The 13,040-nt window shown below is 39.5% G+C and overlaps 1 protein-coding gene across 1 annotated transcript in view; it reads left to right on the top strand.

Moving 5' to 3' along the window:
• The window catches only part of SLC22A16 (solute carrier family 22 member 16), a 72,558-nt gene that overhangs the window by 19,498 nt on the left and 40,020 nt on the right, over positions 1-13,040 (top strand). The gene's annotated exons all lie outside the window — the stretch shown is intronic.

The following is a 13,040-nucleotide window of genomic DNA, read 5'->3' as shown; positions in this document are numbered from 1 at the left end:
TCATGTTCAGGGGTTGGAAGAATATTGTTAAAATATTGATACTATCCAAAGCAATCTACATTCAATGCAATCTCTGTCAAAAATTCCAATGACAGTTTTCAGACAAATAGAACAATCTTAACATTTGTATAGAACCATTAAAGACCCTAAGCCATAACAGTCAGAGAAGAATAAATCTGAAGGCATCACTCTCCCTAATTTTCAAACTGAATTATAAAGGAATAGTAACCAAACCAGGATACTGGCATGAAAAGAGACACATAGATCAATGAAACAGAACAGAAACCCAAGAAATAAACCTATGCATCTATGGAACATTAATTTATGACAAAGAATGTAAGAATATACAAGGGAGAAAGAACAATCTCTCCAATATATGTTGTTGGGAAAACTGGACTGCCACATGCAAAAGAATGAAACTGGATCACTGCCTTACACTATACACAAAAATTAACTCAAAATTGATTACAGACTTGAATGCAAGACTCAAAACCTTAAAATTCCTATTAGAAATTAGTGGTAAACTCCTTAACATTGACCTTGGGTGATTTTTTTGATTTGACACCAAAAGCAAAGGCAACAAGAGCAAAAATAAACTACGTCAAACTACAAAGCACCTGCACAGCTTGACCAACTGAGCCACCCAGGTGGCCCTAAAAAGCATCTGCACAGCAAAGGAAACCAAAAACAAAATGAGAAGGCAACACACTGGATGGGAGAAAATATTTGCAAATAATATATCCAATAAGGGGTTAATATCCAAAATATATGAAGAACTCCTATAACTCAGTAGCAAAAAACTAAACTATCCAATTAAAAAAATGGACAGAGGATCTGAATAGACATTTGTCTAAATATCACATACAGAGAGCTAACGAGCACATGAAAAGATGCATCACTAATCAGAAGGGAAATGCAAATCAAACTCATGATGAGATATGACCTCATACCTGTTCGGATGGCTATTCCAGAAAGAGGAGAGATAGCAGACGGTGGTGAGGATATGGAGAAAAGGGGGTCCTGGTGCACCTGTTGGTGGGAATATAAGTTGTGCAGCCTCGCCATCTCATGCAGTCATTTCACTTCTGGTATCTATCCAAAGAAAACAAAAACACTAACTCAAAAAGATATAATATGTGCCACCATGTTCCTTGCAGCATTACTTACAACAGTCAAATATGGAAGCAATCTAAGTGTCCATTGATAGATGAAATGGGTTTTTAAAAGTGTAAAGGGGGCACCTGGTGGGCTCAGTCAGTATAATATGTGACTCTTGATATTGGGGTCATGAGTTCAAGCCCCCCATTGGATGTGGAGCCTACCTTAAAAAATGTGTGTGTGTGTGTGTGTGTGTGTGTGTAAAATAGAATATTATTCAATCATAGAAAGAATGAAATCTAACCATTTGTGACAACATGGATGGACCTGGAAGGCATAATGATAAGTGAGGTAAATCACACAATGAAAGACAAATACTGTATGATCTCACTTACATGTCTAAAAAAAAAATAAATCTAAAAAAAAAAGAAAACTAAGTTCATTCATAGAATGAACACATTGGTGCCAGAGGTGGAGGGTAGGGGAGTGGGCGAAATGGGTGAAGAGAGTCAAAGGCACAGACTTCCAATTATCAAATAAATAAGTCAGCATGAAGACTCTAGTTGATAATATTGTATTATGTATTTGAAAGTTGCTAAGAGAGTAAATCTTAAAAAGTTCTCATCAGGGGCACCTGGGTGGCTCAGTCAGTTGAGTGGCTGACTTCGGCTCAGGTCATGAGCTCACAGTCTGTGAGTTCAAGTCCCGTATTGGGCTCTGCACTGATGGTTCAGAGCCTGCAGTCTGCTTTAGATTCTGTGTCTCCCTCTCTCTCTCTGCCCCTCCCCAGTCAGTACTCTGTCTCTGTCTCAAAAATAAAATAAAAACATTAAAAAACTTTTAAAAAAGTGCAATCTCTATTTTAAAAAAATAGTTCTCATCACAAGAAAAAATAATTCTGTAACTATGTGTGGTGACAGATGTTAACTAGAATTATTGTGACCATTTCATAGTATATACAAATATTGAATCATTATGTTGTACACCTGAAACTAATACAATATTATATGGTAATTATTCCTCAATAATTTTTTTAAAAAGCATACATGAAAAGATACCACCATGCAAATCAGTACACAAGGAATAGCTTTGTAAAACTTTTTAGAAAAAATTTATTTATTTTGAGAGAGCAAGTGCATGGGAGCAGGGGAGGGGTAGAGAAAGAGGATCCCAAGCAGGCTCTGTGCTGTCAGCTCAGAGCCAGATGTGGAGCTCAATCCCATAACCATGAGATCATGACCCGAGCTGAAATCACGAGTTGGATACTCAACTAACTGAGCCACTCAGGCACTCTTGTAGAACTATTTTTTATTTTAAACAGACAAACAAATAAACAAAGGATTGGTATGGTCATGTACATTTTTCTTCCTATCAGTGCAGATAAGTTATATACATTCTTTTAAAATGTTTTTCTTTTAGTTTCAAATGTTTATTTAAATTCTAGTTAGTGAGCATATAGTGTAATATTGGTTTCAGGAGTAGAATTTAGTGATTCAGCGCTTACATAGAACACCCAGTGCTCATCCCAACAAGTGCCCTCCTCAATGCCCATCACCCATGTAGCCCATCTCCCCTCCTACCTCCTCTCCATCAACCCTGTTTATTCTCTGTAATTAAGAGTCTCTTATGATTTGCCTTCCTCTCCTTTTACCCCTTCCCTATGTTCATGTGTTTTGTTTCTTAAGTTTCTTAAGCTCCACATATGAGTGAAATCATGTGGTATTTGTCTTCCTCTGACTGACTTGTGTCACTTAGCATAATACACTCCAGCTCCCCCCACATCATTGCAAACAGCAAGATTTCTATATATTTTCTTTAATTGTTCTATTGCTTTTGGCCTTGAGTGTGGGCAAGACCTGTGGCTTGTTTCTAATCAACAGAATATGGCAAGATGGATGAGAGAAATATGACTATGTGTGATTTCATGATTTGTGACTTCAGATTTTAAGTTTCACTTTGCTAGGGTCTATTTCTCTCTGGTATTGGGGAAGCAAGTATTCACTTGGGGAACTCCTCATTGTAAGGAACTGTGTATGGCCTCTAGGAGCTAAGGGCAGCCTCTGGCCAATAGCCAGCAAGATCCTCAAGTCCTCAGTCCTACAGCTTCAAGAAACTGACTTCTGCCAGTGACTGTTTCTAGTAGAGCCTTGAGTGAGACGATAGCCCGGCTGACATTTTACTGCAGCCTTGTGAGACCCTCAGCAGAAGATTCACCTGCCCGTGCCTGGACTCCTGACCCACAGACATTGTGAGACAACAACCGTGTATTATTTTAAGCCACTAAGTCGGTGGTAATAATGTTACTTAGCAATAGATAACTAGGACAGTTATCTTTTTGAAGTTATATAATTAACTCTTATGTGTATATCTTTGATCCATTTCAAGTTAATTTTTTATAGTCAGATCATCTTTTCCTGTCCTTTCCTCTTTCCTTCCTTCTTTCTTTCCTTTTTTCTTTCCTTCTTTCTTTAACCATCCAATTATTCAAGCACCAATTGTTGAAACTATTATCCTTTCCCCATCGAATTGCCTTGAGATCTTTGTCAAAAGATGGTTGATTGACTGTATAAATGTAAATCTATTCCTGAACTTTCTGTTCAATTTCTCTATATGTCTATCTTTATGAACACACGCTGTCTTAATTACTGTAGCTTTATAGTAAATCTTGATATCAGATAATATAAGTTCTCCAACTTTGTTGTTTTTCTCCTAAGGATTTTTGGCCATTCTGGTGCTTTGCATTTCCGTATAAATTTTAGAATACGATTCATCACAATGCAAAAGCATCCCCCCCGCCCCCCTTTTGCCCTCTTGCCCCAGGCCTCTGCCTTTAGCTTCCTCACCCCTGAGTCACCTGTGTCCTGTGTCACAATTTCCGGGAACACATATCAAGTTCTCAAAGAGGTTTCCTGGAAGCTCTTCTTCCTAGACTTGAGAGAGGTTCCATCACACTTCATAGCATAGCACGGCTCCGCCCAGGGAAGCCTTCCCACAGGCGCACCGCAGTGGGGGCCAGGTGGAGAGTCACTGCACTGTTCTTGTCTTCAGTGTATTGTATTCTCGGCTGCCTGTGATGGACATCTTTATCTTGGTCTGTCTTATACTTGCTTTGCACCTGATATTTATTGCATTTTGGTGTTCACTCAAAACTCCTAATGTCACATTTTGCTATACATTTAAATTTAGATAAATTAAAACACTTAAATAATTTCATTTTGCAGTTTTCGTTGTTTCACAGGGGGAGGGTTGTCCAGAGAATGGAATCTCTAATACAGAAGTCTGCAAGTATTTTCCATCCCATGATTGCTGCCATTTTCCAGCTATCATTATAGTCACATATCAATTGTATGAAAGGTACAGATTATTTCTCTGCAGTGCGATCACATTATGAACACAGAACTTACCTATTTGGAGGAGCAGAAGAAATAGAGCAAGACTTTGCCTTTTGAATATATTGGGAAGAAAAGAAGCAATCAGAACCCAGTAAAACCTGAAATTTCCCAAGTCTTTTTCAGCACTTAAATCAGCCCCTGTGAGCACCGAGCCCGCCTGCCAGCTGGGAGGGTTAGGCAGCAGCATTTAAATGGGAGATGAATGACCCTAACCACATGCTGCTTCTGTGGCAGTTTCCTGCAAAATGACTATATAAATCCAGGTGAATACTTGTTAAACACACAATTACACACCCACAGAGCTGGACTGAAAGCACATAAGCAGACGAGAAGCATTGTGGGTACAGATTTGCAGGATTATTATTGTGGCTATAAAAGAACACGCATACTCAGGATAAAAACTTTGTAGCACCTGAGTGTAAAGTAAAAAAAATGGCTCCTCCTCTTCATCTAACCCCTATGTTCTATTCCCCAGAAGAAACCAATTTGTCCATTCCTTGTGTATCCTTCTAGAGATATTCTGTATATATTTAAGCATATATATATGTGTGTATTCCTTTTATTAAAAGACATTTCCATTAGGCAAAAAGGATGCCCCTGTTTACTTTTTCACAATGTATCATGAACATCTTTCCATTTAGTCCATATTGTTCTACCTACTCATTAACATTGTATGGATGCACCATGATTTATTTAACTACTGTCTTAAATGGCTTTTTCATCAACAATGTGTTCAAGATCTTGCTGTATCTCCATATGGGTCTCCCTCATTTTCCCCCTGTTGCTTGGTATTCTGCTGTAGGAATACGCCACGGTGTATTTATCCACTGACAGGTTGTCCCCAATTTTCCTTTATCACAAACAATAACATTTCTTATTGATTTATTTTTTATTTAAAAAAAATTTAATGCTTATTCATTTTTGAGAGACAGAGTACAAGCAGGGCTGGGGCAGAGAGAGAGGGAGACACAGAATCTGAAGCAGGCTCCAGGCTCTGAGCTGTCAGCACAGAGCCCGATGTGGGGCTTGAACCCACAACCTGTGAAATCATGACCTGAGCTGAAATTGGATGCTTAACCTACTGAGCCACCCAGGCATCCCTAACGTTCCTTTTTAAAAAATATTTATTTATTTATTTTGAGAGAAAGGGACAGAGAACAGGCAGGGGAGGGGCAGAGAGAGAAAGGGAGACAGACAATCTCAAGTGAGCTTCTGTGCTAACAGCAGAGAACCCAATGTGGGTCTCAAACTCACGAGCCATGAGATCATGAGGTGAGCCAAAGTTGGATGCTTAATCGACTGAGCTGCCCAGGCCCAACAATAACATGTTCTAGTACATGTCCTCTTGTGAGAGTTCCTGAAATATGGGATAAGGATCACTCTGGCTGTTGTGTTGTGGAAAGATTGGGGCCAATGAGCAAGAATAAGAGCAGAGAAATGGGTTGAGAGGCCGCTGCAGTAGCCCAGAAAAGAGGCAAGGATGGAGGTGATAAGCAGCTGGAATGGTGTACAGTTTGGAGGTAGAGGCCACATGATTTGCTGATGCTTAGAGGTAGCCTGTGAGACAAGAAGAAGAGTCAAAATTCTGGGAATCTAGAGTTTGGGGCCTAAACAACTAAGACATTGAAAGTACCACTCACTAAGATATAGGACACTGGTGGATGAGCAGCCTTGGGGAGAAGCTTGATTATCACAAATTCTGTTGGGGAAAAAATCAAGGTTCAATGCCCATCAGACTTCCCAATGGAGATGCCAAGAAATTGGGAGTTCAGGGCAAAGCTCAGGGCCAGAGATCCTGATCTGGGACTCATGGATGTGAGGATGGTATTTGAAACTGTGAGACCTATGAGAGAGTACAGGTACAGTGAGAGGAGGCCCAGGGACTCTTAAAGCATTCCAACATTTAGAAATTGGAAAGCGGAAAAAGACCCAGTAAAGGAAACTGAGAGGGACCAGCCATCAACAGGAGGAAGCCAGGGGAGAGAAGATGCTAAGATCAAGATACTGAGACATTCTTGAATGCAGAGGAGAGATCCCAAGCAGAGAGAGGGTAACTGCATGATTGATGACCTTGAGTAGGAGAGAGGATATGGGGACACAGCTCACAAGTTGCAGGGCCTGAGTTAGAATACAGTTCGTCCTTCACAGCAGTGAGAGAGCAGAGCATGTAAGCATACGGCAGGAGCATCAGTAGAAGTGGTGCTGGGATTGTGTACACGTCCTTGACTAGGTTTTCTCTACTGTGTCCTTGGTGTAGTTAGAAGTAAGTGTCAGCCAAGACTGAGGGCCTGGGTATTGAAGGCAGTCCCACAAGGAGTGAGTAAGAAGTTTTGACTATGATGGAGGACAGCTGGTCCAAGCTGTCATAGAACGTAAGTGAATAGGCAAGGAAAGATGGCTGTGACTACTGACAAGGCAGGCCGGTGAGCTGTCTTAGAAAACCAAAGAAATTGAAGGCCAGTTAAACAGGGGGAGCCTTTACTGAGCAACTCAGTTACCTTTTGTGGCATTGCATTCATTCCACAAACATTGGCCAAGAGCAAACACCAGGCGAAGAGGTCAAGATATGATAATGGATGAGATTTCTCCTGGAACATATAACCTATGGATGTATTTTCCTGTAGGGGTAAATCTCAACTTAAAACTGAAGTAAGTGGGAGAAAGGGGAGGATATTCTCAGGTATCTGCTGAGAGCAGGTGGAGAGAAGGAAAGTTGTGAAAACTGAGGAATAAATTTGCAGAGGGATGGGAGGCATACATTTCATAACTTGGAACAAGCATTCCCCCTTAAGCTCCACTCTCCTTTTTTCCTAATACACAGAGTTCGTTACTACCCACTGTGCTACCAGCTGACTGAGAGAAGTTCCTATATGTATGTGCCACGTACATTCGAGATGAGGTGCTCTCTGCCACCCCACCGCATGGTGTTGTGATTCTGCCACAGAACCTTCTTTTCCATTATGAGCGATAACGACAGAGGTGGTCTTGTCAAATTGCTATAAGAAAATCCATCCCAAATATTAACTTTTTGCAAACCTCTCAAATTATCCTGCCCTTTTCTCCTTTCATGGTTCCAGGTAAATCCAAGAAGGTCATCATTTAAATAAGCCATAGTTGTAAAAGACATGCATGCTAAAACCTAGTGTGCTTTGCCGCCTCTGCTCTTTGTCAGGGAGTACTCACACCATGAACCCCGCAGGGTTCCATTCCATCAGACTCTGCGATTCTTGGATTCTTGCTTTGGTTCCTTTCTTTCATTATTCCAAACAGACCCACACTGAGCTCCCATACTTTCAAAAGGACCATTCATTTTCCCGCACTGCTAAAAGCTGCATAGAGTTTTCTACTCAGGGTTGTTTTCCCACGGCACACTTATGTCCCAAAGCTACATTATCTAATGCTTGATTGCATGTTATGATTTCTGCTTGATTCTTTCAAATGCTCTTACTTAATGGATTTAAAGTAAATACAGTTTTTAGCCAATTAAACTTTTCCCCACTTGTTTTTCATCTTTACGCAGATTGATTATTTCTTTATACCATTGGACAAAAAACAGAAAACAAAAAACAGTACTAGGCAATGATTAATTCTAGGCAACCACATCAAAGGAGCCATTTAACCATTTCCCATTAAGAGGTAATTAATAAATACTTAGTAAAGGCAATACTAATCTTTTTGTTTTATTGTTCTGACCTTACAAATGTGTTTATTCCCCCCCATCCTTGTGTGGTTTAATCATATTTATCACACAGTGCTAAAACTAAGTGATTCTAAGACCTTTCTGCTATGAGAGGGAATTGCTGTGTGGTTGCACTAATCATTTTATATTTTGCAAGCTGGACTAAATCTTCAAATGCTTTTCTTTGTGGATGGAGATCTATGTATAATTGAATTTTATTATGAGTTTTCCATGATCTTTGTATCAATTAGTGTTCTGCGTTGCAAATGACTCAAAGTACCTTAGACAATAAAGAGAAATATTGGCTTACCTAACAGGAAAGCCCAGAGATAGTCAGCTTCAGGTAAGGTTTGATCCAGCAAACACTGTCATGGAGGAGAAAAGGATTGTAAAGAGTGTCAGAGCATTCAGCAATAACAATATTTGGTAAGTTTTTGAGATGTTGTGGGGTTTTTTGGTAATCGTCAGCCTTTTGAAATTTGTAATGAAAATTTCTTTATTCTAAATATATTTTTTTATCCTCTAGGTGGTTTCTGCAAATTACATAAACTTCAGACTTCACAAAACCTGGATCTGTGTCTGCTGAAGAGAGGGTGAGAAGGTTGCTCTCAGAAGAAAATATTTTATAAAAATGAAGGTAAAAGGACATCTAGTGACACAAACAAGACATGACCGCTAGGTTTTAAACGTGTTTTGAACTTTTTAACTTTCAGTTCTGCTTATATGGGTCTCATGAATGGTTTTGTTGGTAATGAAGCTATTTAAGAGAGGGACGATGTGTTAAAGTTTTCTGGTTGTGCTGTCGTCCCCCCCCCCGGCCCCCGTGATCAGCAAAGTAGTTTGTATATAAAAATGTATTGATTTATTCATGCTTTTATCCAGGAATGTGATTCCAAAATAATTATACTTTGTTTTTATTTGACCATACAGAAAATTTCATGGAGGAGTCCAAGTTCCAAAGAGGAGTTCAGTCATAAACTCAAAGGATCCTATATAGAAATACTATTACAACAACAGCAAAACACGGTTATAGAACAAAACAATGACCTAAGCCTTGGCCACTGACTCTCTTATTTCAAGTAATTATCCAGTGGCTATGTCCCTGATATTTGTTGAAAAAGAACTTTAAAGTAAAAAATCTTGCCAAATATAAGATTATTATTATGTTAGAAATTACTAAAAGTAACTCAATGTTTTCTAGCATCCTTGAAGAGCATGTGTTTATTTTATGTTATTTTAATTTTTAAAAATTTACTTACATTTGAAAGACAGAGAGAGAGAGAGTAGGGGAGGGGCAGAGAGAGAGAGGGAGACACAGAATCTGAAGCAGGCTCCAGGCTCTGAGCTGTCAGCACAGAGCCCGATGTGGGGCTCGAACCAACAGACTGAGATCATGACCTGAGCCAAAGTCCAATGCTTAACCGACTGAGCCACCCAGACACCCCAGCATGTGTTTTTTTTTAAAGGTTGACAAAGAAAATGCATTTTTATAAAGAGTTACTGTGAAATTACTTGAGAGGAAAGTAGTTGAGCTAGACTCCTCACCCTGCTCTTTCTGGGAAAGGTTTGGGATTCATGTTCAGTTTTGTCATGAGCTGAAATTCATTCTCAGTAAGAAAGGTTGTGAGAATGACCTTGGCTAGGTTGGTCTAGAGATTGTCATCATTGATCTGGAAAGGTGAAGATCTTACCCTCAAAGAATCTTTGGCTTCTACAAGAAAGTCTTCATTTGGCTGTTAGGGTGACGCTTTGGTACACTATTAAGTAACCATAGTTTGGGTCTCTTGGGGTCTATTGGGAACAACTCTAAACAAATGAGGAGGTACCTTGTTTGTACTTTGCTGTTTGCCAAGTGGCCTCTCTCAGCACAGTGTCTTTATTTGTAAAAACCAGAGGCTTTTCCAGAATGATCTCCAAGGTTCCAGCAGCTGTGACAGTCTATTATTCTAGGATCCTATGATAGGAAATATATTCTAAATACTATATTCTATAGTACTCTTTATATTGTAATATACAGGTAGTCTCAGGCAGATGTTAAAGACTTGATTAACATGAGAAATAGTTCCCTAAAACTCAGGAATCTTCTTCAGCTTATTGTGAATGTACTGACTTTAATTTTTTTTTGTGTTTTCCAAATTTCCTGGAAGCAAGGAGACTTTTCTTCCCCCTCAGCAGTTAAACCAGTCTGCCTCAGACAATCACCGTGGACTGTGAATATTGACGTAAGTGGGTTTGTAGGCCTTGGAATGGGCGTATCAAACACACTGCTGGGTCCCACTCCCCAAGCTCCTGGCTCAGCTAGTTGGGGGGGGCGGAGACTGAGAACCTGCATTTGTAACAAGTTACTAGGTGATGTCCTGCTGCTGTGGGACCAGAGAACCACTGACTTATTATAGTAACTCATTTAGCGGACTCTTCCCTTGAAGAGTGGAGGACATTGAAGGTCTGTGGCCATTATGTAGGATTAGGTCTATATATTCTTATCCCTTCTCCTTCCTCCCTTCACACCCTTCCCTAGCCTTGGAAATTCAGTGCTACTGCAGGAGACCGCACAACCAGGTGGCAGGTGGTCAATTTCCAACTTGTGACGTGAAAGATGGGGCGCAGAACTAGAAAATACTTTCTTCTTTCACCAGCGCTTTGTACTGGGAGACTTATTTAGGTAGGCTGGAGCCAATTAGCATGCCTGACCTCACATCCAGTTAATTCTATAATGGTTCGTGTTTAATCCTGAAATACTGCATTTCACCCATCTTTTTATCTATCTGCCCATCCATCCATCTAATTTATAATCACCCTAAGAAAATGGAAAATACAGGGGCACCTGGGTGGCTCAGTTGGTTAAGCTCCCGACTTCAGCTCAGGTCATGATCTCACGGTTCATGGGTTCGAGCCCCGCATCGGGCTCTGTGCTGACAGCTCAGAGCCTGGAGCCTGCTTCGGATTCTGTGTCTCCCTCTCTCTCTGCCCCTCCCCCACTTGCTCATGCGCTCTCTCTCTGTCTCTCTCTCTCTCTCAAAACTAAATAAATGTTAAAAAAATTTAAAAAAAGAAAATGGAAAATACATATAAATAAAAAAATACCCAAAGTTCACTTAGCTCAAGAAAAGCACCTCCAAACTTTTTCTATAACTTGCTCTATAAAGGAACACACATTAATAAATGGGATCATATTGCTCTGAAACATGCATTGCCATCTGTTGTGAACATCCTTTCATGTTAACAAACATACAACTACACCATCATTTAATTTTTATCTTAAAGTTAAATATTATTTATTATAAAAGTAATAATTTCCTAGTGCAAAAACTTCAGACATTTCAGGAATGTATAAAAATTGACAGTCCTGGGGCACATGGGTGGCTCAGTTGGTTGAGTGATTGACTCTTGATTTCAGTTCAGGTTGTGGTCCCACGGTGGTGGGATCAAGCCCTATGTTGGTCTCTGTGCTGAGCATAGAGTCTGTATGGGATTCTTTCTCTCTCTCTGTCTCTCTCTCTTTCTCGTCCTCGCCCTTATCCCCTGCCTTCATGTGCTCTCGCTCTAAAACAAAACCAAACCCTGGAAGTCCTATTTTGTCATATCAAAAGATCATTTACAATAGCTACACAGTATTTTATTATATAGAAAACACCATAATTTAACCAGTCCCCTAGGAATAGTTAGCTCTTAAGTTGCTTCCTTTTTTGTTTCATTATAAATAATACTGTATTGAAATATTTTGCATATAGACATTTGTACATTTCTCTGATTATGTCTTCACTTTAATGATATTTTAATATCTTTATGGTTATAAGGATAATGAATGTTTACCAAATTTGGAAATAATACAAATTTTTTTACCTACGGCAGTTAGGACAAGTAGGTAATTAACTGAAAAAAGTTGGTCAAGTGGGATGCCTAGGTGGCTCAATTGGTTGAGCGTCCAACTTTGGCTCAGGTCATGACCTCTTGGTTCGTAGGTTCAAGCCCTGCATTGGGCTTGCTGCTTTCAGTGCAGAGCCCACTTCATATGTTCTGTCCTCCTCTCTGACATTGCCCCTCCCCCACTTGTGTCCTCTCTCAAAAATGGGTAAACATTTTTTAAAAAGTTGCTAAAGCAAGGAATCATAAAAAAAGAAAGACACAGATGACTCTAATGCTATTTTAATTGTTCCAGAGCAGAGAGAGAAATAAAATATCCAAGTTATTTTATATGAAGCCAGCATTACACTGATAACATGCAATAATGATTATACAAGAAAACCATAGAGCAATCTCACTGATGAAAATCAATCCAACAGTCCAACATAAATATTAGCAATCAAACTTCAGTAACACATTAAAAGAATACTAACATTACAATTAGGAATTCCAGGAATATAAGGACTATTCAATATTAGGAAATCTATTTTTGTGAGAGAAGAAAATTAATATTATCTTTCCAACAAAAACAAGGTAGGCATTTGATCAAATTCAATATCTATGCCTGGCAAAGACGCAGTAAACATAGCAATAGTTGGATAATTTCTTTTTTCTTTATCAGAAGCAGGCTCCAGGCTCTGAGTTGTCAGCACAGAACCCCATGCGGGGCTCAAACCCGCAAACGGGGAGGTCATGACCTGAGCTGAAGTCAGACGCTTAAACACCTGAGCCACCCAGGTGCCCCTGCACATTTTTTTTTTAACTGTGTGACAAAAGCCCCAAGTTGGATCTCCATCTTAAACTAAACAGCCTTTTCTTCCAGTGGATTTAAGACCTAAATGAGAAAAGTTCAAAGTTAAAACTTTTAGAAGAAAATACGATAGAATATTTTTATGACCTCATGGTAAAGCTGAATTAAAAATTTTTGTAATATTTATTCATTTTTGAAAGAGAGAGAGCGCGCGCGC

The sequence above is a fragment of the Suricata suricatta genome, chromosome 7, assembly GCF_006229205.1.
Source record: "Suricata suricatta isolate VVHF042 chromosome 7, meerkat_22Aug2017_6uvM2_HiC, whole genome shotgun sequence".
In the NCBI taxonomy this organism is placed as follows: domain Eukaryota; kingdom Metazoa; phylum Chordata; class Mammalia; order Carnivora; family Herpestidae; genus Suricata; species Suricata suricatta.
Note: the sequence above shows the minus strand (reverse complement) of the source record. Positions and strands in the feature narration are given on the sequence as shown.